Here is a 22,169-nt window from a genome sequence, read left to right on the forward strand (position 1 = left end):
GTTTGGGATTTGTCTGCAGATCAGAAAAGTCTGTTTCAGGCAAGCAAAATAACAGTGAGCATATGTTTGTTTTATAACCTTTAGGGCCATGGTTATTGCACTTGTCTGAGATGTGGGAGACCAGGTTTAAATCCCCCCCTCTGGAGCTGTGCCTAGCACTCAGATTTGCTGTCTCCCAGGTTAGCACTGTAATGACCAGGCTATAGCCTGTTTTAGGAGGCATTGCTCTCAATCTCTCCTGTTGAAGCTGGTCCACTTTGTGGACCTACCTACACATTCAGTGAGCCAAAGAGAGGCAGCACAAGAGAATGACTCTATAGCCGAGTGATGATTTTGAGACACTCACCTGGGAGGGGGCAGTGCTGAGTTCAAGTCCTTGCTCTGTGGGGGGAATTTAAGCTGGGGTTTCCCACATCTCATGCAAATACCCTAACCCCTGGGCTAAAAGTTAAAATGGGGAAAATACATTCGGTCTTATTTTGCTGGCCTGCAATAAGTTTTTTCCAGGGAGAACTAATTGGGTCAAATTCACATAAAGTTTCAAGTCATGTTTTGGCAATTAACTATTTGTCCAAAAAAAAAAATTCATTATCTAGATCTAAGGGCCAAATGTTGCCTTTGGATGTGCCCACATGCCTCCTATTTAATTCAAAGAGAGCCCTCTAAGCAGAGCCCAGGATGGAGAAAAGACTATCACAGTCTGTGTTCAAATACATCTGAACAATATTCCTAAACCTGGTGTCTTTTAAACCTTGTGGAGACTATACAGAGCTGCCTATGTAACTCCATCCAACTGAAAAGCTGACTTTGCATTTGCAGAGGGTATCAATTAAAAGCAATTCTTGAAATTACAAAGCACAGAAAAGTTGTCTCAGAAACAGGGTCAACTGATTTTATTTTGAAGACCATACCAAATAGTTCTACCTATTAACAGCAAGTGCAGTGGGGAGGGGTTTTATGCTAGGCAAGCTCTGATTACACCCACTTTGGAAGAGATCTTTACTGAACTTAGTGATGAGGAACTGCTAATCAGGAGGTTTTTATGGTGTCTTTTAGATTTTAAAATCAAACTAGTTGGACAGGGAAGAAGGACTACACTACTTACCAAACAAATGGATACAAAATGCACTTGCTGGAATTCTCTACAGAGTAATTTTGTTTCCTACAAATTTCATGGGGAAAATGTAATGGAGAAGCCCAAGTTTTCAGAAGTGACTAGTGATTTTAGGTGTCCAATTTGAAGCACCTTTAAAAGGGGCTTTCCAGAAAGTGTTGAACTTCCTATGAAAATCAGACACCCCTAAAGATGTCACAAGCTGCATTCCCAAAACCATCAGCCACTTTTAAAAATTTTGACTGCCTACTGTACTCTTCTAGCAAGGACTTGTTATCCTCACCCTGGGGATGAAATAATGTACAGCATGAGGATTGAGGATGGTCCATAAGGATTCAATGTGGTGTCAACTTCACACCCATGCAGGTGGGGGAAATGGTGCCCCTTGAAAAGGATGCATAACCCTAAAGCAAGTAACAATTGCAAACGATTTACAGTACTTGGGGTAGGAAACTCACAAAAAGTCAAAGCTAATATAACAATAGCTAAGAAGTAAGATGACATCAATTATTTAAGTAAAGAATAGGTTGATCCATAGTACAGGGCTGTCAATATTAATTTTACATAAGTGCCTAGCTAGCCATAACCCTTTGCTCTCACATTATACCAGCCTAACACAGAGCAGCTTCCCAGAACTCTCACTCATGCATACACAAGCCCTCACTTCTCCTGGAGTTCTAGTTATAAATGCAAACTGGCCTATTGGACTTTCCTAGGGCCTGTGTCTATCCCCTCCTCAGGTACATTAGGACTGAAAGAATTTCCATAGCTTTCATCTACAGAACTGATGGGGTAATTGGACAAGACTGATTCTCTTTCCCCTCCCCTGTGCTAGTTCCACAACAGCCTGGAACAGTTTCTGCTTTGTTTTGTTGTTTTGACATAACATGAAAATGGGCTCTATATCCCCCAACACCTCCCTTATGCCCACCAGACAGATCTGTTTACTCTGAAGTGGTAGTAATAGTGTTTTAGGTATCAGTTAATAGAAGTACTGTGCCTTTAAGAACTGATGATTGGGTACTATAAAATCAAGAGAACTTCCTAGCAACTGTTGCCACTCACTGAACACAGCAGATCTATTACTCCCTGATAACTGCAAGTATGTCATGTTTTTGCTATGAAAAAGCTTTGTGGGGATATTTATAATATGCTGAATGAAGTCTTACAGAAGACTGGGAAGGAGAGCAGGTAAGCTAAAGATTTATCACTAACCATACTGTTCTCTAAGCACATATATGAGATAACAGTGACCAGAACAAACAGTTGCAGCAGTAAAGGAGTAATCCAAATTTATTTTAATAGGTCTTTAGGCTGCCAGCTGCCCTTTAACCTACATGTTGTTGTGGCTGTATTAGAGAGATACAAGGTGGGTGAAGAGGATCTCTGTGTAGCTCTTGTCTCTTTAACCCAGATGGCACAATTCAAGATAAGGTGAATCCAAGTAATCTAATTTCTTTCTAATGCAGGAGAAGTAAGTGCTGCGCTGCACTGCTCTGCTGTGGGTGAAGGTCAGAACTCATACTTGTCTTCTGATCCTGGGAGTGTCACTTGCACACTGCCTTCAGCAAATCATTTGTGTCTCAGTTTCTGGTAAATCTGGAATAATGGTGGATTACTTCACAAGTGTGTTATAAATGTTTCAATAGCACTATGGGATTAGAGCCAAAAGGTGTTGTGTAAGTGCCAATTACGGTGCAATGCCCTCTGGGACTGGGAAATAGAGAGCTGCTGGGAAAGGGCCCATAAAATCTCTGCAAGGTTCATTTAGTAAGAACACGTAGGCCCTCTATCTCACAGCTCTGAACCTGGTCTAGTCAATAAAGATCAGATCATCCCCTGCTGCAGTAAAACATGTGAGATTATTGCCAGGTATGTTAAGGCAGAATACTTGAGTTTCACCTGTCTGTTCCATCTGGGTTTTGTCCACCTGTTGGGACCCTTCTGCCCCTGCCTTGGGCCTTACATCTCTATCAGAGTTGCTCATGAAATGACTCTGTGTGAGAGAGAGAGAGAGAGAATATTCATCACATTCCTTCTACATCTGAGAGGGGACAGGTTGTAGAACAACTGTTTTGAATACGTACTCAAGCCACTAGCCCAAGCCACTGCCAGTACTGCTGTGTATGTTATTATTTTTAGGCATGTCTATGGCTACTTGACCTGGAATTACACTTTCCACCTGCTGTGTAGACATACCTTTATAGCTATAGATTTTGTAGTCATCTGATAATCTCTAGATGAACCTTTCGTTCGGCAGGGTTATTAGTTTATCACCTGACGTGTCAGCTGCAGTTACTGGTGACCTGCTGCACTTAAGAGCATTGAGAGTTTGAAGTTATTAAGGAGGAATAGCCTGCAATAAAGATAATGAAAGAAGGACGGCTAATTATAAGTGAAACTGAAGCAAACAAACTGGGCCTTTTATCACTCTGTCATATGCTTTTTATAAACATAACAATGACTTCTTTATTTGGAAGGATTTCACCAGCTACACATTAATTGCAGTTTGCCAGGTGAGAAATAGCAGAACCCTTATTTAACACTCTTAATTTGCTAGCATACATAGAACGGCTTACTTATTGCCTCTCAGATTTGTGGCTTGAAATCAGTGAGCTCCTCCCAAATTCCTGCTGGCTGCTATACCTGTAGCAGAAATTTTATAATGCAGGGAAGAACGAACTATGGTAAAATCAGGGTTTCACAAAATTGTGGGAATAGATGATAGCCTATTAGTGGGTTGCTTACTAACAACCTCCCTCCCCATCCCTGCAAACCTCCTCTTACTAAAAAACAGGTAAAAGCTTTACTAAATAACTAGATCATACATGGTGCGCCCTGAAACACTCCAAATTCTAGCTTAGGAAGACCACCAGAGAAGAGGTTTTAAAGACGTGACACCACTACCTTCCATTGAGGTTGCCCTGCCATGGAGAGTTCATTCCTATATATCACGGAAAGAATAAGGAGCTACTACAAGACGTCATATAGCCTATAGGTATCTCCTCCCAAGGTGTAGCTATGCACATCTGTCCCACCTATACATCTCATTTTTTCTATTCTCTCTCTCCTTCTCAGAGCAACTTTCACTTAATATTCAGGTACCTATTTAAGTAACAATAGCAAAACAAAAACAATAGTGTGCATAATCATCTTGTGTATTGTGTTTAATGGCAGTTATCTTTTTCCTATGTACATGACACTTTGTCTTCCACTGTGTTGAATTGATCTGGTTACAAGTCACATACTCATTTATTTCAGAGAAGTTAAAAACCCACCCTTGTTGGTCATACAGGAAGCCCAGTAAAAGGCTGTCCCTCAGTTACTCAAGTCATGATGAAATGGAAGTGTCCATATTAAACTCCATTAGTTGTTTATAAACAAGTTTCCTGGTCTTTGGCAACGTAGGTAGCATGGAAATAGGACTGTAGATTGAAGGGGCCCTTCAACTGCATTTCATACATAATGATACTGATGAGGTAATTTTCCATTGAGAAGGCACTTTACCAGTACTTAGTAGCAGATTAGAGAGCAATCATTTGGATATGCTGCCAAGTGCAAAATTAAAAACTAGCTCTTATCTATACATCTGCAGATAGCACTAAGTGCTCTTTCCAAAGTAAAGAATTAACAGGTGGCTTAACCAGTTCATTACAGCCTCACATGCTGTACCTGGTTCCTAGTGTATGGTGCAAAACACGGCTCTGGAACTGTTCCACCAGCATGGTAGTGCCCATGACTTTGAAGGACTATGCTAATCTTCCAGTGTGTTCTTGTTCTGTACAAAAGCTGGAGCTGAGGCAAGCCGTACAGGGAAGTCACTTTGTACCAATGTTTAATTCCAAACACGTATGTGATGAACTGTTGACTTTTTCTCATGGAATGCAGTTTGTGACACTGGCTCATGATTCTCATGTGAACAACTACGTCTAAAACAATTACTACATGGTATCCAACTTGAAACAGAGCATGGTACTGACAAGTTACCCACATTTTAAGACGAAACCTACCTCTGATCCTTGTAATACTCCACTAGACACCTTTCCCAACAGATACTTTACCATTTATCATTACCCCTTGTGTTCACCCTTTAGCCAGTTTACTGATCTACATCCCAGTGTTTCCATGCCATCCAATTTGAATTACTTTAAGTGGGATTTCATCAAATGCTTTACTGACATCAAAATATTAAATCTACTGTCTCCCCTTCATTAACTAATTTACTAATTCTACCAAAAAAGCTATCCAGTTAGCTGGCTGAGGTTTGGTCTTTATAAAGCCATGCTGCTTTACACCTGTGGTTCTTTTAAGGCGTGTCTGCATGGGGAAAATAGCTGTCAGTCAACTTCCCTATGCAGATAAGCCCTTATTCTCTGAGCGCTCCAAAAGGATGGCGGCACTTTTACCACATTAGCTTATATTTGGTAACATCTTCATGTAGACAATATAGTTTGTCATTTTCATGAGTGTTAGTCAGTTGAGGTACACAGTAGGGGAGAGCCCAGATTTACCTCAAAGAGATAACATGCGAACACTACATTGGCCTTGCCTTCACTAGGATTTTATTTTGTGTTAGCTAACAGGTGTTAGCCTCCACACATATACACACGCTACCTTTTTCCCAGTGAAGAAAAGGCCTCAGATTGAAATCATGGCCCTATTACAGTCAATGGGAGTTTTGTCATTGACTTCAACAGTACTCAGGATTTCACCCTAAAAGTTCAGAAAAGTGATACCAAATGCACTATTGGTGTAAGCAAATCCAGCTCCACTCAAGTCCCCATTTCTACCAGCATTACTCTTCAAACTTTTACTCAAAACTTGTTCTATTATGTTGGTAGCAATGGAAGTTAGTCTTATGGGAAAGTAATTGCCAGAACTGCTCTCATGTCTTCTATTGAAAACCAAGCCTACATTCGCTTTCACCAAATCTTTTGGTGTCGCCTCAGAGGTGGTGGTGTTGTTTTTTTCCCTTCAGAAACAATTCTCAGTAGTCTTTAATCATGATGTATAGTTTATTTGTAGATGTTCAGCTTTTCTAAGCATTCAAGTGGTAGAACACAGATACTATTAAATAGGGGAGGCTCACAAATGTGAACTACATCTTCATAAAAAGTATGTCTATGCCAGCTCTCCTCCCTTTCACAATTACACAAACTACTTTTCCCATTTGCAACTTCATAACATCTCTTTAGGACCCAGAGGATGGTTATGTTAGCTTAAAAACACATTAAATGCATTCCAATCTTTTAATGTCATGCAATAAATGAAAACAAGATATTCAGCATAATTTGGCCAGCCACTTTTTAGAGACCAACAGTAAATGCTCTTATAGTAACTGCTGTATTAGACTATTCTCTCCTATCCTCTGTTATTTGTATTAACTGTGGAACTACTCAACCACAGCCTCTAGTAAGTGGAAATGATTTGGAAAGTTTTGGCATAGCAAATTTTTAAAAAAACTGCTCTGCTATTATTCTTTTTTTATTCCCTATTTAATTATAGAACTTCATTCCACGTAGAAATGGAGATATGTAATCATTTCAGACTGATTTCTGGTGGTACTGAGCTCTAAAATCATGCTGCCGACACAGCTCTGCTCATTACTCTTCTATTGTTTATAGTCCAGGAATCAGGCCCTCATAAGATGTGAAGCTGAGGATAATGTATAATTTTTTTTTCCACAAGAGGCAAGACCTTGTGTTATATTGCCTCTCACCATCAGAAACCAGATTAAAACACTGACCACAGCCCTTTAATATCTAAATCTGAAGAATGTCTGCCATAACAAGTATAATATTAGCATAGTTTTATGAATATGTGAGGTTTAGAGCAGTATAGCGTTCTCCCGTATGAAACCATGATCACATTCTCAACACTCCCCAGTTGATGGCTTTGGTCATTGTGAGTGACTAGTTATTAATTTGTTCATTTAACACTAAGCACAGTACTTCAATCAATCATTTCACTGCCTCTATTTACCTGTTTTTTTTCTTCCCCTTTAGTTCTTAATCACTCAGTTCCTATTTTTTGAATTAGCTATTAGCATATCCTGAATTTTCTTTGTTGAGGAGGACAGATTTGTTTCTGGGTTCCTTGGTATATTTTTTTTGTCTTTTTGTTAGCAGTAGAGGAGTTTTGCTTCCATCCCCCCCAAATCCAGAAATGTACTTTTTTGTATGTAAAAAGGTTAAAACACGGAATATAAAGTTCAGTTCCCCCTATAATAAAACAACTTAATTATACATTACACCCTTTTCACTTTATATGGATTTTGTTCTGGTTCATACGTGTGCCTGCTTGACCCTACATATGGACAGACACATGGAGGGTGTGAAATGTGCATGTTATTCTGCAGATTCAATTGCACTGCTTATGCCCCAGGACTAGCTCACTATTATATGTTTCTCTTTGGGCTTCCACAGCCACAGCTGCAAGCCACATGAGAACAAGAGGGACCTGTCTGTCTTACTCATTTGAACTTAAAGCCTGGCAACTTCCGTTCCCTTTTAAGGAATAAACTTGTACACAAGTTAACAACCATGCTGGAGTTACATGTCATTAGGCTAATGTTCTGTTTAACTATGGTTATCAATCATACTGCGATTCAAACCCTTTTGTGCTTAGTAAAGCGTGAGGCAAAAGCATAGGCATGTTCAAAAACTATTAAAATGTGCTTTTGGTGGGGAGGGAGAGGGAAAAGAAAATGGAACTTTGTGAATTACTAGTAAAACCATGGTGTTTGTCCACTGTAGCCACAGCTGTGATCAGTTCAGTCCAAATGACCAATCTGATCAACAAAACAATTAGAAAGCTCACTATGGGAGAAAAAAAAACAAGTGTAATGTCAACAGACCCCAGTCATCAGAATCAAACTGGGGACCTTTGCAGCTTACTGCATGAGCCTCTACAGCATGAGCTAAAGTCCAATGGTCTGTTAGCTAATACTGTAGAGCAAACTCATTTAATTATATATATCTCCCCCCCTCTCTCTCCCTCTCTCTTGATGCCACTACTATATGGGACAGAACACCACACCCAGGGGGTGTGTGGGTTACAATAGCAAGCTGGATTCACTAACCAAACTATGACCTGGACATGCTCAGCTAAACCAGACTTCCTGTACTGTGATGGAGGAGAAGAAAGCCTCTTCACTTCATGCCTTCTATAGGACAAAATGTCTGAAAAGTATTGTTAAAAATACAGAACAGGACAAGAGACCCTACTGTGCCAAAGGTCTCCAACTGCAAAGACCCTGATTCCCCACTATCTTGTGCCCAGGGCCATAACTAGGGCAGGGTGAGAGAGGCAGCTGCCCAGGGCACAGAGCCAGCCGGGGCAAGGGGTGCAAAAATGGGGCCGTGCAGGATCCAGCCCAGCAGCATCAACCCCTCCCCCAACAGGATTGGGCCCAGCAGCGTGGGCTGGAGTCCATGGATGTAGTTTGGGGGGGCGTTGCCCCCCCAAACAGAGGCCCTGGCCAGGAGTGGAGGGGCTGGTCCAGAGCTGCTTCTCAATGCCTCTGCAGCTGGATGCCACCTCCTGGGTCCTAGTGCCGCTCGTCTCCCCCTTCTACATGTGCTAAGTGCCCTATATAGCCTTCATCCTGCTTTCTGTTCAAAGGTGAGTGCCTGGGAGGGCAGGGGACAGGGCAAGGGGGAAGGAACAAGGATGGGATAGGGCAAGGGAAGAGAAGGGGATAGGAGGATGGGGCAAGGAGAGGGGGATGTGGGAGTTGGGGGAGTGGAGGGAGCAGAGAACAGTGAGGAGAGGAAAGGGGGTGGGCAGAGGGAGGGGGGGCAGTGGGGAAGGAGGATGGGATGGGAAAGCGAAGGAGATACGGGAATGTGGGGAAGTGGGGACCCTGCATGCAGTTTTCCCTCAGCAGCAACCATTAAACCAGCCCATCCCCCCCTCCCAGCACTGGCAGTCCACCTCCAGTAGGTACCCCTTCCAGTGCCCTCCAAAAACCCATTCCAACACCCCACAAATGTCCCTCCCAGTACACAAACACACCTCCACCTCCCTCTCCCCCTGGCAGTGTCCTCTATTTGGGAATATAAATATGGTAACTCTAGGGATTGCTCCATTCTCTCGGCCTTGGTTTCCAGAGCTGGCAGGAGCAAGTCCTGGGCTGGGCACGGCGCCAAGCTCAGAGCTTGGGCTGTGTGACTGTGTGACTGTGAGCCTGGAAGCCATGGGGTGGGGCAGGGCAGGCAAGGGCGGTTCCTCTCTGCACACAGCAAGTGTGGAGACAGCGACTCAGCTGCAATAGCAGGTCCCCAGGAGGCTAAGGGGTGTGACCAGGCTGCTGAGAGGCAGGTGGGAGGAGTACTGCATGGAGCACCTCTGGGACCATCCCATGGCAGCCAGGCTCCATGGATAGGGGCCGGCTCCCAGGGGGTCTCACTGGCCAGCACCGAGCTCCTTCGGGGCACAGGCAAGAGCATGTCAGGGGCACAGCTTGGAGCTATGGCACCTGCTGTGCCTGGGGAGCATTCAGCTGTGCAGAGGTGGCCTGGCTTGGGAAGCAGGGCAGGGAGGGCTGCTGGGCAGCCAGCCAGCACCCTAGCTCCCACAGCGTGGAGAGCCAGGGGCCCCAGTGGACCAGGTGGCTCCCACCAGCTTCCAGTCTGCCAGCTCCTGGCAGGAGATGACTGTTTTCAAACTGTGGGGTGCATCCCGCTAGGAAGGCGCACTCCACACTTTGAAAACCTCTGTGCTAAATGAAAGGCAGAAATCGCATCACTTCTAGCAGTGCAAATATAATAGCTCACCTCAGGCATTAAAATGCTTAGTTACAGCTCTGGCTGTGCCACAAAATCACATACATCTGGTCAAAGTGGGTGTAAAATGCCTTCATGAGTTGGTGTGAGTGGAGAATTCTGGCTCAGGAACATAGACCCTTTGCAGAGGTGTAAGTGACTGCACATGATAAGGCATAGCGAGGAAATCAGGCCCACTGTATGTGGCGATTCCTTGGGGAAAATGAAATTAATACTTTTGCAGCCAAATTCTACAAGGGTCATTGATTGAAAGGTTAAATGCTGCTGGGCACTAATGTTCCTAACGCTGTCAGCGTTCATGATTGTGTAGGTGATTTCAGAGGAAAAGAACAAGAGCATTTCATTTTGCACAACAGTCTGAATAACATTGGGCAATTCAAGGGCTAGTAAATGAGAACAGAGTGACTGATCCAGGAATTTAGTAGGAATAAGACATACCAAGTAGTACATTTATTGGAGATCATTGCACTTTTCAGATGGCTAAAGCCACTTGCCTGTGTCTTATAACACCACCTAAACTGAGCAATACTTGCCTGGAAACTTGCTGCCAGACATGTTCATATCTATTAATGCTACACTGTCCTAAGTGTCCATGGCTTCTGGTGTTTGTTTGCTCTCTGTGTATAGGTTGTGTAGCCAGGCCATAGGCCCCTGAGTAAGCAGCTGAGACAGATCCATTTGTTGGTCCCTTGGTAAAGGACGTGAGGCTCTAATCCTTGGAGTTTTGATCAACCCCACTCTTTGAAGTGTCTGAATGGCTAGTCACCCTCTGGTATTGAGCTGAGCTAAGCAGGGAGACTTGATATAAAAGTTATTTGCTAGGCAAACTAGAGAGCTGTGAACTGAGACAGCTAACAGGGGAGTTTCCGAGGGAGTGAGAGAGGCTCTCCTAGGTTCAGCTGTATGGGTGATTTCAAGATGGCCAGCAATCGGACACAAATGAACAATTCTAATTCTTCTTGTTTGAGCATAAATTTGCTCTAGTTGGTATTTCTGAAACCTGGTGGGATGAGTCCCATGACTGAAATGTTAAAATCAATGGCTATATAACCTATTTAAGAAGGCTGGAGTGGGCAAAAAGGGAGGGGAAGTGGTACTGTGTGTCAAGAAAGGCATTACCTGTTTCCAAGTCACTGCTAACTCAGAAGAAAATGATCTTGAAAGTTTATGGATCAGTGTTCTACCAGATAAAGCACACAATGGTGTGATGTTCTGGGGTGCAATCCAGATTAGTGAAAGATTGTGTCACCACGCGCCCTATAATCCTGGGTGCCTTAAATGCTCTACTTCTGTGGCTCAGTCTGGATACCAACAGTCAGCAGACAAGCACGAAAGCCCCTGTGTGTGGGCTGTGCAGCCTGGGTTCAGCACTCTGACCCCCAGCAACCTGCCTACAACACAAACAGTCCCACTCTACTCTCTGTCACCCACTTATTTTATGCAAGGTGACCTCAAACACACTCCCCATCCTAATGTCCCCAAAACCCATCTGCCTGGAAGTGTCCTGCCCTCTCCTGGTACACCTAAAGAAGTTAAGTTTGCTGTACAAACTTACATAAGAAACAGTACATAAGCAACTTACCACTTTACTGGAGTGAACAAACACTCTGTTCTAATCACAAACATTTGATAATGGGCACTTCAGTCTAGCAGCAAAAGGTATAAACACAGTCTAATGACTGGAAGTAGAAGCTAGACAAAGTCAGCATGGAAAGAAGGTGTAAACTTTTAAAAGAAAGCGTAATTAACCATTGGAATAATTTAGCAAAGGTCATGGTGGATTCTCTATCATTGACAATTTTTAAATCAAGATTGGATGATTTTCTAAAAGAGGTGCTCGAAGAATTATTTTGGGGGAATTGCATGGTCCCCATTATACAGGAGGTCAGACTAGATGATCAAAATGGTCCCTTCTGGTGCCTTGGAATCTATGAGCGCTTAAAACAAAAGTAGGCATGTAATAGTTGCTGTTGACAAGGTATTTCAGTCTATAGGACTTCTGAAAAAATGTGCTGATGGACTGGAGGACTTGTCTACAGGATGTGCTAGTGTGCACTAGTTGGGGCGTAAATTATAGTGTGCACAAGCGTATTGTGCACTAACTGTACTCATGGACCCTGCTGGTGTGACGCCGACAGACCCGAGTTGTCAGTGGATGGGATCGAACGTGGCGCCTCTGGAGCTTAGTGCATGAACCTCTACTGCATGAGGTAAAAGTCAACTGGCCGTTAGCTAAGGCAGTAGAGCAGACTCATTTTATCTCTCTCTCTAAGTGGTCTCGGTGCCACTAGATGGGACAGAACACCACACCCAGGAGGTACATGGGTTACACTGGCACACCCTAGAAGCTCTCCAGTAAGCACTGATATAATGCAGTTTTGTAATGAGACTACATCGATGTGTGCTAGGGAACTTTTAATATGCGCCAGCTGGGTGCAAATCACCCAGTGCCTGCCAGTGTGTTGAAAACTAACTAACGCATGGTGTAGACAAGGCCTGAATTCCCCTTAACTCTAGTAGAAGCTGCCTCAGGCCTGTTGTCATCAGGGATAAAAAGTAGTACTGTGACATCTTTGTGGTTTAACCGGACGTTATGACAAAGCAGCAGCTTCTCTAGTGGTTAAATCATACAGCTTGAAGGCAGGAAATATATGTTCTATTTCCTGTTCAACTCATACTTTATGGGCAAGTTGCTTAAGATTTGCAAAATTAATAGGGCTCCACTTGCCAATTTCATAACCCAGCTACAAAAAAAAATGGAGAAATAAGTTAATGTTCAGATTTAAGTATGAATTTTTCACCCTAGGTAACAGATAATTGTGCAATTTAAAAAAGAAGAGACTTTTGCAAAACAAATACACCTAACCCATGCACTAGTCCTTTTGTTGGAACAGTCCATATCAAATAGACAGAGCTAAGCCCCCAGTTTAATCTATTTGTTTTTCTTTAAGGAGCTGGTGATAATCAACTGGAATAGCAAACAACATAATCAGCATGCAAACTGGAGTATTTTAGGCAAATATTGGCTAATATAAGGTTAGCAAATGTACAGCTGTAGCCAGGTTTGAAATACATGGATTGTTACATCAGAGTTGACAAAAACCACAGAGCAAACTTACACAAGCCCTGGGCTAAGAGATATTGCAGTCATTTTTCTTGTAAAGGTCAGAATACATCTTAAAAACAGAATGATTCACTCTGTCCCAAGTCCTCCCATTCTTTCACCATCATGGTAGATAGTTCCACAATTTTGCCCACTCCCCAGAGTTGTAACCTACGTGTCATGCTTGATTCCTCTCTGTCCTGTACCATCATTTTCAAGCATTTGCTAAATCTTGTCGTTTCTTCCTTTTTAACAGACTCAAAATCAGTCCCATCCCTTCCATTCCTGCTGCCATGTCCAAATTTTGATAATCTCTCACTTGCCCTACTGTAACCTTCTCCACTGTAGCTTCCTAACATAACCTTAGATTTATCTAAAATACTGCTGCCAAACTCATCTGTCTTGTATACCACTATGACCACATCCTCCCTTTTATCATTCTCTCCCTATCAGTTTCAGTTTCCTCATCCTCCCTTTCAAGGTTCTGCCCTTGCCTGTATCTCTTCACTCTTGTGTTCGGACCCCAAACTTTACCAATCCACCTCTCTCCATGTCACCTTTTCTGCTTCTCCTGTAATTCTTTCCTGCCTTCTTTTAAGCTGCCTCCTATGCTTAGGATGGCCTCCCTGATCCTGTATGCCATGCATCTTCCTTCTTCACAATGATCTGCTAAATTCTTTTTAAGCCAACCCCCCCCCCCCCCCCGAAAACTCCCCCTAGGCAAAAAAAGAGTGCTGGGTACTGTAGCAGGATGTATAATGTACTGCCCAAGAAACACATAACCTTAATCTACATATTTCTTCTTCCATCCTACTGCCTGTTATCTGCCTTAGAGCCCTCCCGTGTTGTGATCAGTTTCGGAGGAGGGGTCATGCGTTTACTCACTCGGAGTTGGCATCGTGAACCTTTTTTTCATGCTAGCAAGTAGTTCCATGAGTAGTCCCATGGGCTCCAATGGGATTACTTGAGTAAGCAAGGGGTTCACAATCTGGGCCTAGGTTAAGTGCTATGCACACTTATGGCACTACATGTAAATATTGTTTAATAATAAAAGATAGTGCTGGGAACCTAGAAGTGTTCACTCTTTGGAATCAAGATTGCAATATTTCATCAATGGTCCATGAAAAATAAGTGTTGCATCAGTAAGGAGGAAGCCAGCTCTAAATTAGGACTAAAGTTCAAGACAATGCGGTGATATGTAGCAGTATCCTCAGACACTTTCCATTTCCATTTGACACCTATTGTGCTCAGAACTTGTATCATTATAGCCTAGTCTAAATCACATGCTGACCACAGGCCTATTAGGGGGTTGGGGGGGGGGGTTGTTTTTTAAACCTCAAGGTGAAAACCTTGAAAACTCAAGAATGGTTTGGGAATTAAACATAGGCCGTAGAGGCAAGAGAGCTTTATTCGTGGCTTTCTGTCTCTGAGTGTGATCTTGGCAAGTTACTTAACCTTTTTGCCTTCATTTCACCATCTGTAAAACTGGGATAATAATGCTTCCCTACCTCAATGAAATGGCAAAGCTAAATTCATTATAGTTCGCAAAGGGCTTTGAGATCCCTGGACAGAAGATATTCTGGGAGTGTAAATTATTATTACCAATTTACATAGGTGGTATAAAACTTTCATTCCTGGAAAAGTATTCCTTCCTCTATGGTACACAAGTGGAATTTTCTCAGTTTCTATTCCACACAGAAGAGCGCTCAACCCAGTTTGGGGGATTCTTGCACTGAAAAGGGGACAAAAATCCCCAAAACAAATAGAAGTAAAGCATGGAATAAGGTATTTAATTTGGTTTGCCCTTTTCCATGGAGGATGGGTGCTTGACTGCAATTAAACAGAAATAGTATTTTCATCTTTGACTTTTTTTGAGCTAATGTTTTATATAAGAATGGTATTAATCAACTGAGGCTTAAGCAGAGTGAAGTAGCTGTAATTATCAGCTAAAGAAGTAATGTTCCCAGCTGTGCAGAATGTAAAAGACACTCATAAAAGTAGAGGCTGGTGTTTTTATCCATCTGCCTAATGAATGCAAAGGCTGTTCCACAGTGTGACCTCATGACTCAGAAGGAGAACTTAAAAACCAAATGCACTCTGCTTCTATTTAATAGGTCTTGTTCTGACCAACAGTGCCACCTAGAGGACAACAAAGTGAAGATTAAGTCCACACAGCTCACTGTACAAGTGTTTTTCCTTACTCCAGGAGATTGGAAATTGTCCATGTTACATAATGGTGGGTGAGTTCACTCTCTTCCTCCCACTACTACCCCCACAAAATATTTAATGTAAAAATGATGCTATGGACAACTCTGTGTAAATTGTTTATACAGGGTATCCATTACTGATCACTTCCAAATTAAGGCCAGATGCCTAACACTGGAAAAAATATATTAGCAGCAGCTGGGATTGGCAAACTAACTCATTTATTCATAGATAGTTTTTCGACTTCCAGGTGCATGCAAAGTTCAGCACAATTTTGTTGGTCAATAAAGAGATGTAGTCTCCTTTTCACATTGAAAAGGAATTTGCACTTTTACAGCTTCGTTATGCAAGATTTCATTGATACATGAACACTAGCCAACCAGACCTCACTACACATTGAGAACTATGTAAAGGATACTGCAAAGGTACTTGCAACCCACCTGCCCTATGTAGAAATAACCTCTTGAACAACATCCTTTGCAATATATACATCTTTAATCATTCATACCTCCCTTCCACCCCTTCCCCTGCACCCTGCAGTCTATTTTTGTCATTAGCAGTATACATTTATGTAGTGTGTATTGTGACATTGATGGGTCTTGCACTTATTGGCAGATTTGCTCGCCTTGGAGCTTCACGGCAGCCCTCAGCTTGGCCGTTTTTCTGAACCCACAGTCCAGGTCAACTCCTCCTGTGTCTGACCAGGAGTTTGGAGGATTTGGGGGGGAACCTGGGCCTGTCCTCTACTCTGGGTTCCAGCCCAGGGCCTTGTGGAATGCAGCTGTCTAGAGTGCCTCCTGGAACAGCTGTGCGACAGCTACAACTCCCTGGGCTACTTCCCCATGGCCTCCTCCCAACACCTTCTTTATCCTCACCATAGGACCTTCCTCCTGGTGTCTAATAATGCTTGTACACCTCAGTCCTCCAACCGTCCATGTTCTCACTCTCAGCTCCTAGTGCCTCTTGCTCCCAACACCTCACACGCATACCACAAACTGAAGTGAACTCCTTTTTAAAACCCAGGTGCCCTGATTAGCCTGCCTTAATTGATTCTAGCAGCTTCTTGATTGGCTGCAGGTGTTCTAATCAACCTGTCTTAATTGTCTCCAGAAGGTTCCTGATTGTTCTGGAACCTTCCCTGTTAGGAAACGGACCGTCTTTTGCTTGCTCCTCAGCTATCTGCTTTCTGTTCTTTCCTAAAGCCCCCTGGCCCGGATTTTTCTTACTTTTTGCACCTGCCTTAGTCCCCCCCCCCCGACCGGGACAGACGCTTTTTTGTTTTTTCTTTTCATTTTTTGTGTTTTTTTTTCCGTCTACGTCCTTCGCCAGCACCCGCCCCCCCCCCATGCCTGCTTTCGGGCGCAGCTACTTGCCTCAGCTGAGCCCCCGGAGGAGGGGGGGGAAGATTGCCGATTTGCTGTCCGGAGGGGGGAGTGGAAACCCCCAGACCCAGCCGTTTTGCCAGCAGCTCGGACTTTACAACATTCTTAGCATGCCGGAAGCCTTGGAACACAGCCAACACAGCCGGAGAGGAAGATTTCAGCAGACAGAAGAAATAATATAAATCATCGTGAAGAGGGCCGTAAGACTGAGTAATTTTCTGAATTATATTCTCGTGGGGGGGAGTTTGACTGTGATTATTTGCGTTCGTGGCGGCACAGGGGGTGTGGCGTGGAGACCCCCACCCCCAATCCAACGGTGCCCCTACCCTCCCATCGTTATTACACCTGTCACGGCCCCCCTGCCGTCTGTCCCTGCTGGCAACCTGCCATCTCCCTTCGGATCCAGCTGTCCGCTTTGAACTTTGCCTTCCGGACCGGACATAACAGCCGACCAACCGAGACTCTTTGGACAAACGTGTGTGGGTCTGCACCCCCCCCCGGATTGCTTATCCCACAACTTGCCCCTATTACTGGACCCCGATTTTGTTCCCCCCCCTCCTCCCAGTCCCCCCCCCTCGGCATTCCTCCCCTTCCTGCCCGCAGCCTAGCGGAAGGAGGGGCTACTCCGTTTTCTCCCCTCCCCCCTCCTCCTTCCGGTGTCTCCCTGTCTCTCCCTGCTCACAATGGCGGGGAACGAGAGGGGTGAGACTGCTTCAACAAAATTAGTTGTCCCTTCCCCACCACCACCCCTGCCCGACCCCCAAGGTCCCCCCCTGCCACTATTGTTAAGATACTTGCCACCCCCCCTGCTGGGGCACCGGTAGCAGGAGGCACCAGGGTGATTGCTGCTGCTGCTGCACCCACCGCCCACCCAGATTCTAGGAAACCCCCCCTGGTTCGCCGGAAGGGCCAGGGCGGGTGGAAAGGAAAGGGCCCCGCTAAAACCACTGAGCCCTCCATGGCAGGGGCTGCCCCCACCGCTGCGGCCTCGTCATCAACCGTGGCGCCCCTCCCTGCGTTTCCCTCCACCAGCTCCGCGATTGCCCCTCCCCCGGCCCCCAGGACGTATGCCCGGGCGGCAGCGGGCTCTCCCCTGCCTGCCGCCTCGTCATCTCACCACCACCCCGCCTCCGCCACCATCACCAGTGGCCGAGGCCCTTTCCCCGCCTTGACCAGGAAGCACGGCGTCCGTTGCCTCCTGGTGCCCGCCTCGCCCCACGTGGAGACATACGTGCAGGCGTTGGCGAAGGTGGTAGGACCCACGGCTATTGTGGCGGCCTCCAAGATGTATGGGAAGGTTGTTTTCTTCTTAGCCTCGGAGGATGCCGCCCAGGAGGCGGTAGAGAGGGGCCTGACGGTGGGGGGGGTGTTTGCCCTGGGCGTTCGCCTCGTCCTTACCTCCGTTCCTCCCTTCTTACCCAATGCTGCCCTGTTACCCGCTCTTTCCACCCTGGGGAAACTTGTCTCTGTCATCAGCCCTCTCCCGTTGGGCTTCAAGGACCCCACCCTCCGTCACATTTTTTCATTCCGCCGGCAAGTGCAGCTTCTACCACCGGCAGGGGCGCGTGACGAAGAGGCACTCGAGGGGTCCTTCCTAGTCCCCTACCAGGGAGCCCGCTATCGGGTCTTTTACTCCACCGGAGAGGCCCGGTGCTACATCTGCCGCTCAGCGGGGCATGTCCGCAGAGACTGCCATTTGGCCCAGGGGGGAGGGGCAACCGAGACCCCCGAGACCCGGCAGGACATCGGCCCCGTCGTTGCCGACGCCCCTGGCTGCCCGGCACCTGAAACCAACCCTCCTCCTACTCGACCCACCGCTGCTCCCGTCCGGGCCCAAGAGATACCTTCCCTACAACGCCCGGGCGAGCAAGGGAGTTCCACCCTTGCTATTACCAATCCAGCAGAGCCCATGGAGGAGGGTGTGGCAAGGATATTACCAGGTACAGGAGAGGGCCCGCCCCAAGGAGAACCTCCCACCCCTCATGCTGCCTCACCGCTACCCCCCCGAACCCCTGAACCATCGCCTCCGCCCCCCGACACGACCCCTGCTAACCAACCCCCAGACGACGCTATGGAGGGCTGGACCCTAGTCCAGGGGAAGCGAGGCAAGCGGAAGGCTCGAGCTCCGCTGCATCCATCCGATGCGGAAGCCCCCCGGAAGACCAGGAAAGGAGGCACTGATGTCGAGCCTCCCGCTACGGCCACGAGCAAGATCCATCCGCTGGTGTCGGGAGGGGAAGACAGACTGGCATTGGAGGGCAGGATCCCCCCTCCACGGGAGACCCTCCCCTCCGAGACTCTTGAGAACGCCCCTTCTGCCCGGATACCACCCGAACCCCCCGCGAACCCTGAGACGACCATTGAGGCAGGGCCTAGAGGAGAGGCCCCCGGGGTAGCAGGAGCTGGCCTCTCCTCCGTGTATGCGGAGATTGAGGCCCTAGATTTGACCCCAGTCACCCAGGGAGAGGATGATCTACTGCCGGCTGGCCTTGAGCTGAGCAACCTCACCCCAGCCCCCCTTTCCCCATGCTCCCTCCCCCAATTGCCTTCCCGGGCGAGCACCCTGCGGAAGGTGGTCCACCACCTGATGCCATGGCCGCCAAGACCACCATGGAGCCAGCGCCAAGCATTACTGGGAGCCCCCTCCCTTACCCCTTAACCCTTGACTCTGCTCAGGAGGCACTTTCCTTTAGCTGCTTGCCTCCCGAACCCCAGAGCCTTACCCCTGCCCCTGCCCCCACCCCTGCCCCTGCCCAATTCCCCTCCTCCTGCAATGCTAATGCCGCCCCTGGGGTTATTTCCTTCCCGCCTTTCGCAGATTCCCCCCAGGGAGCAGTCTTTGCACTTTCTAGTCGCGACCCATTAGGAGTTGCAATTTTTTCCCTGCCATCCCCTTCCACCCCAAGGCGTGAAATGGATTTAATAACCCCAGCCTGTCAGACGCCCCGTCGGTGGTCCGCACCCTGTCTACCCACCTTTGCGGACCACGAGGCTGCATTAAGAGGCCCATCAGGGAACACCTCAGGAATTGTAACCCCACCCCCCCATGAGCTGTGGCATGTGCTACGGAAGTTCCCAGAACACACCCGTGGCACCCGCAATAGGGTACAGCTGGCTCTTCAGCTATGGGGGGACTTTGACCAAATCCTCCAGGCCACAAGGGCCCTTATACAGGAGGGCAGGGGGCAAGGAAGGCGCGGTGCTGCGGCCTACAAGCGAGCCCGCAGCTTCCGACGCGATCTACTCATCCACGGGATGGGTCACAGGTTGCTGCGCAACCCACTGGGGGCCCTGAACACCCCCACCAACACGAGGCCCCCACTCCCCCAGCCCTCCGCATAACGCCTCTTACTATTGCGACCCTGAATACCAGGGGCTGTAGGATGGCTCTCCGCAGGTCCCAGGTGCTCTCTTACCTTCGGGAAGGGAGGTACTCTGTAGTTTTCCTGCAGGAGACCCATTCGGACCCGGCCGCCGAAGACAGGTGGCGGCTGGAGTGGGGGGACGGGGTATACTTTAGCCACTTCGCGACCTGGCAAGCTGGAGTGGTGACCCTGTTCTCCCCCAACCTACGGCCCGAGGTGCTAGGGGTCAATGAGGCCGTGCCGGGCCACCTGCTGCACCTTCGAGTCCGTATGGAGGGGCTCGTGGTTAATCTTGTTAACATCTATGCCCCGCAAATGAGCTCAAAGCGGCCACAATTCTATCAGCGGGTGTCTGACTTTCTCGGCACCCTAGATTCGCACGAGTGCCTGGTCCTGGGAGGGGACTTTAACACCACCCTCGAGGAACAGGACCGCTCAGAGGCCGAGCCGAGCCCGGCCGCCGCGAATATTCTCCGAGGAATAGTTGAGCATCACTCCCTAGTGGACGTCTGGCGTGACCATCACCCAGATGACACCTCCAGTTTCACCTTTGTCCGGGTGGAGGCCCATCGGTCACACCACTCTCGGTTGGACCGTATTTACTTATCCCGTTTCCATCTTTCACGGGCCCACTCCTCCGCCATTCGGCCGGCCCCATTCTCCGATCATCATTTAGTCACCGTAACGGTCTCCCTCCGTGCAGAGAGACCGGGGCCGGCCTATTGGCACTTTAATAACAGCCTGTTGGAGGATGAGAGCTTTGTGACGTCCTTCCGGGAGTTTTGGCTGGCCTGGCGAGAGCAGTGGCGTGCCTTTCCTTTGGTGCGGCGATGGTGGGATCTCGGGAAGGTGCACGCCAAGCTCTTCTGCCGTGACTACACTCGGGGCACCAGCCAATGGAGAAATGCGGCGATAGAGCAGTTGGAACGGGAGGTCTTAGAGATGGAGAGGCGTCTGGCCACCGACCCCGAGGACCCGTCCCTCTGCAGAGCGTGCCGGGAGAAGCGGGAGGAGCTCCGGGCCCTCGAGGACCACCGGGCCCGAGGTGCCTTCGTTCGGTCCCGCATCTGCCTCCTTCGGGAGATGGACCGCGGCTCCCACTTCTTCTATGCCCTGGAGAAAACAAGGGGGGCCAAGAAACACGTCACCTGCCTTCTAGCGGAAGACGGCACCCCCCTCACGGACCCGGAGGAGATGTGTGGGAGGGCCCGTGACTTCTACACAAGCCTTTTCTCCCCGAATCCGACCGATCCTGGCGCTTGCGGGGTGCTCTGGGAGGAACTCCCCATGGTCAGCGTGGGCGACCAAGACCAACTAGAGTTGCCTCTCACCCTGGCCGAGTTCTCGGAAGCCCTCCGTCGCATGCCCACCAATAAATCTCCGGGCATAGACGGGCTGACCGTGGAGCTTTACCGCGTGTTCTGGGACATCCTTGGCCCAGACCTAGTCACTGTCTGGGCTGAGTCCTTGCAGAGCAGGGTCCTCCCTCTGTCGTGCAGGCGAGCGGTGCTTGCCTTGTTGCCAAAGAAGGGGGACCTCCGCGATTTACGAAACTGGCGTCCTGTCTCACTCCTTAGCACAGATTACAAAATCGTAGCAAAAGCAATCTCGCTGCGGCGAGGGTCTGTGATGGCGGACGTGATCCACCCAGACCAGACCTATACTGTACCGGGTCGCAGCATTTTTGACAACCTCTTTCTAGTCCGAGACCTTTTGGAACTCGGGCGGAGAGATGGTCTGTCGTTCGCCCTCCTGTCTCTTGATCAGGAGAAGGCGTTTGATAGAGTAGACCATGGGTACCTCCTGAGCACTCTGCAGGCATTTGGATTCGGACCCCAGTTTGTGAGTTTTCTCTGAGTGCTGTATGCCTCCGCGGCGTGTTTGGTTAGGCTCAACTGGACCCTGACTGAACCGGTCAACTTCGGGCGAGGAGTGCAGCAGGGGTGACCCCTCTCCGTCCAGCTGTACGCTCTGGCGATCGAGCCTTTCCTCTGTCTCCTCCACAGGAGGATGACAGGGTTGGTGCTGCGGGAGTCGGAGCTGCTGCTGGTCCTGTCGGTGTACGCCGATGACATACTCCTCATGGTCCAGGACCCAGGAGACTTGGCGTGAGTGGAGGCATGCCAGGCCATCTATTCGGCAGCCTCCTCGGCCCAAGTCAACTGGGTCAAGAGCTCTGGCCTGGCGGTGGGGGACTGGTGGCAGGTAAGCTCC

Source organism: Caretta caretta, chromosome 5 (assembly GCF_965140235.1).
Source record: "Caretta caretta isolate rCarCar2 chromosome 5, rCarCar1.hap1, whole genome shotgun sequence".
NCBI classification, from domain to species: Eukaryota; Metazoa; Chordata; order Testudines; family Cheloniidae; genus Caretta; species Caretta caretta.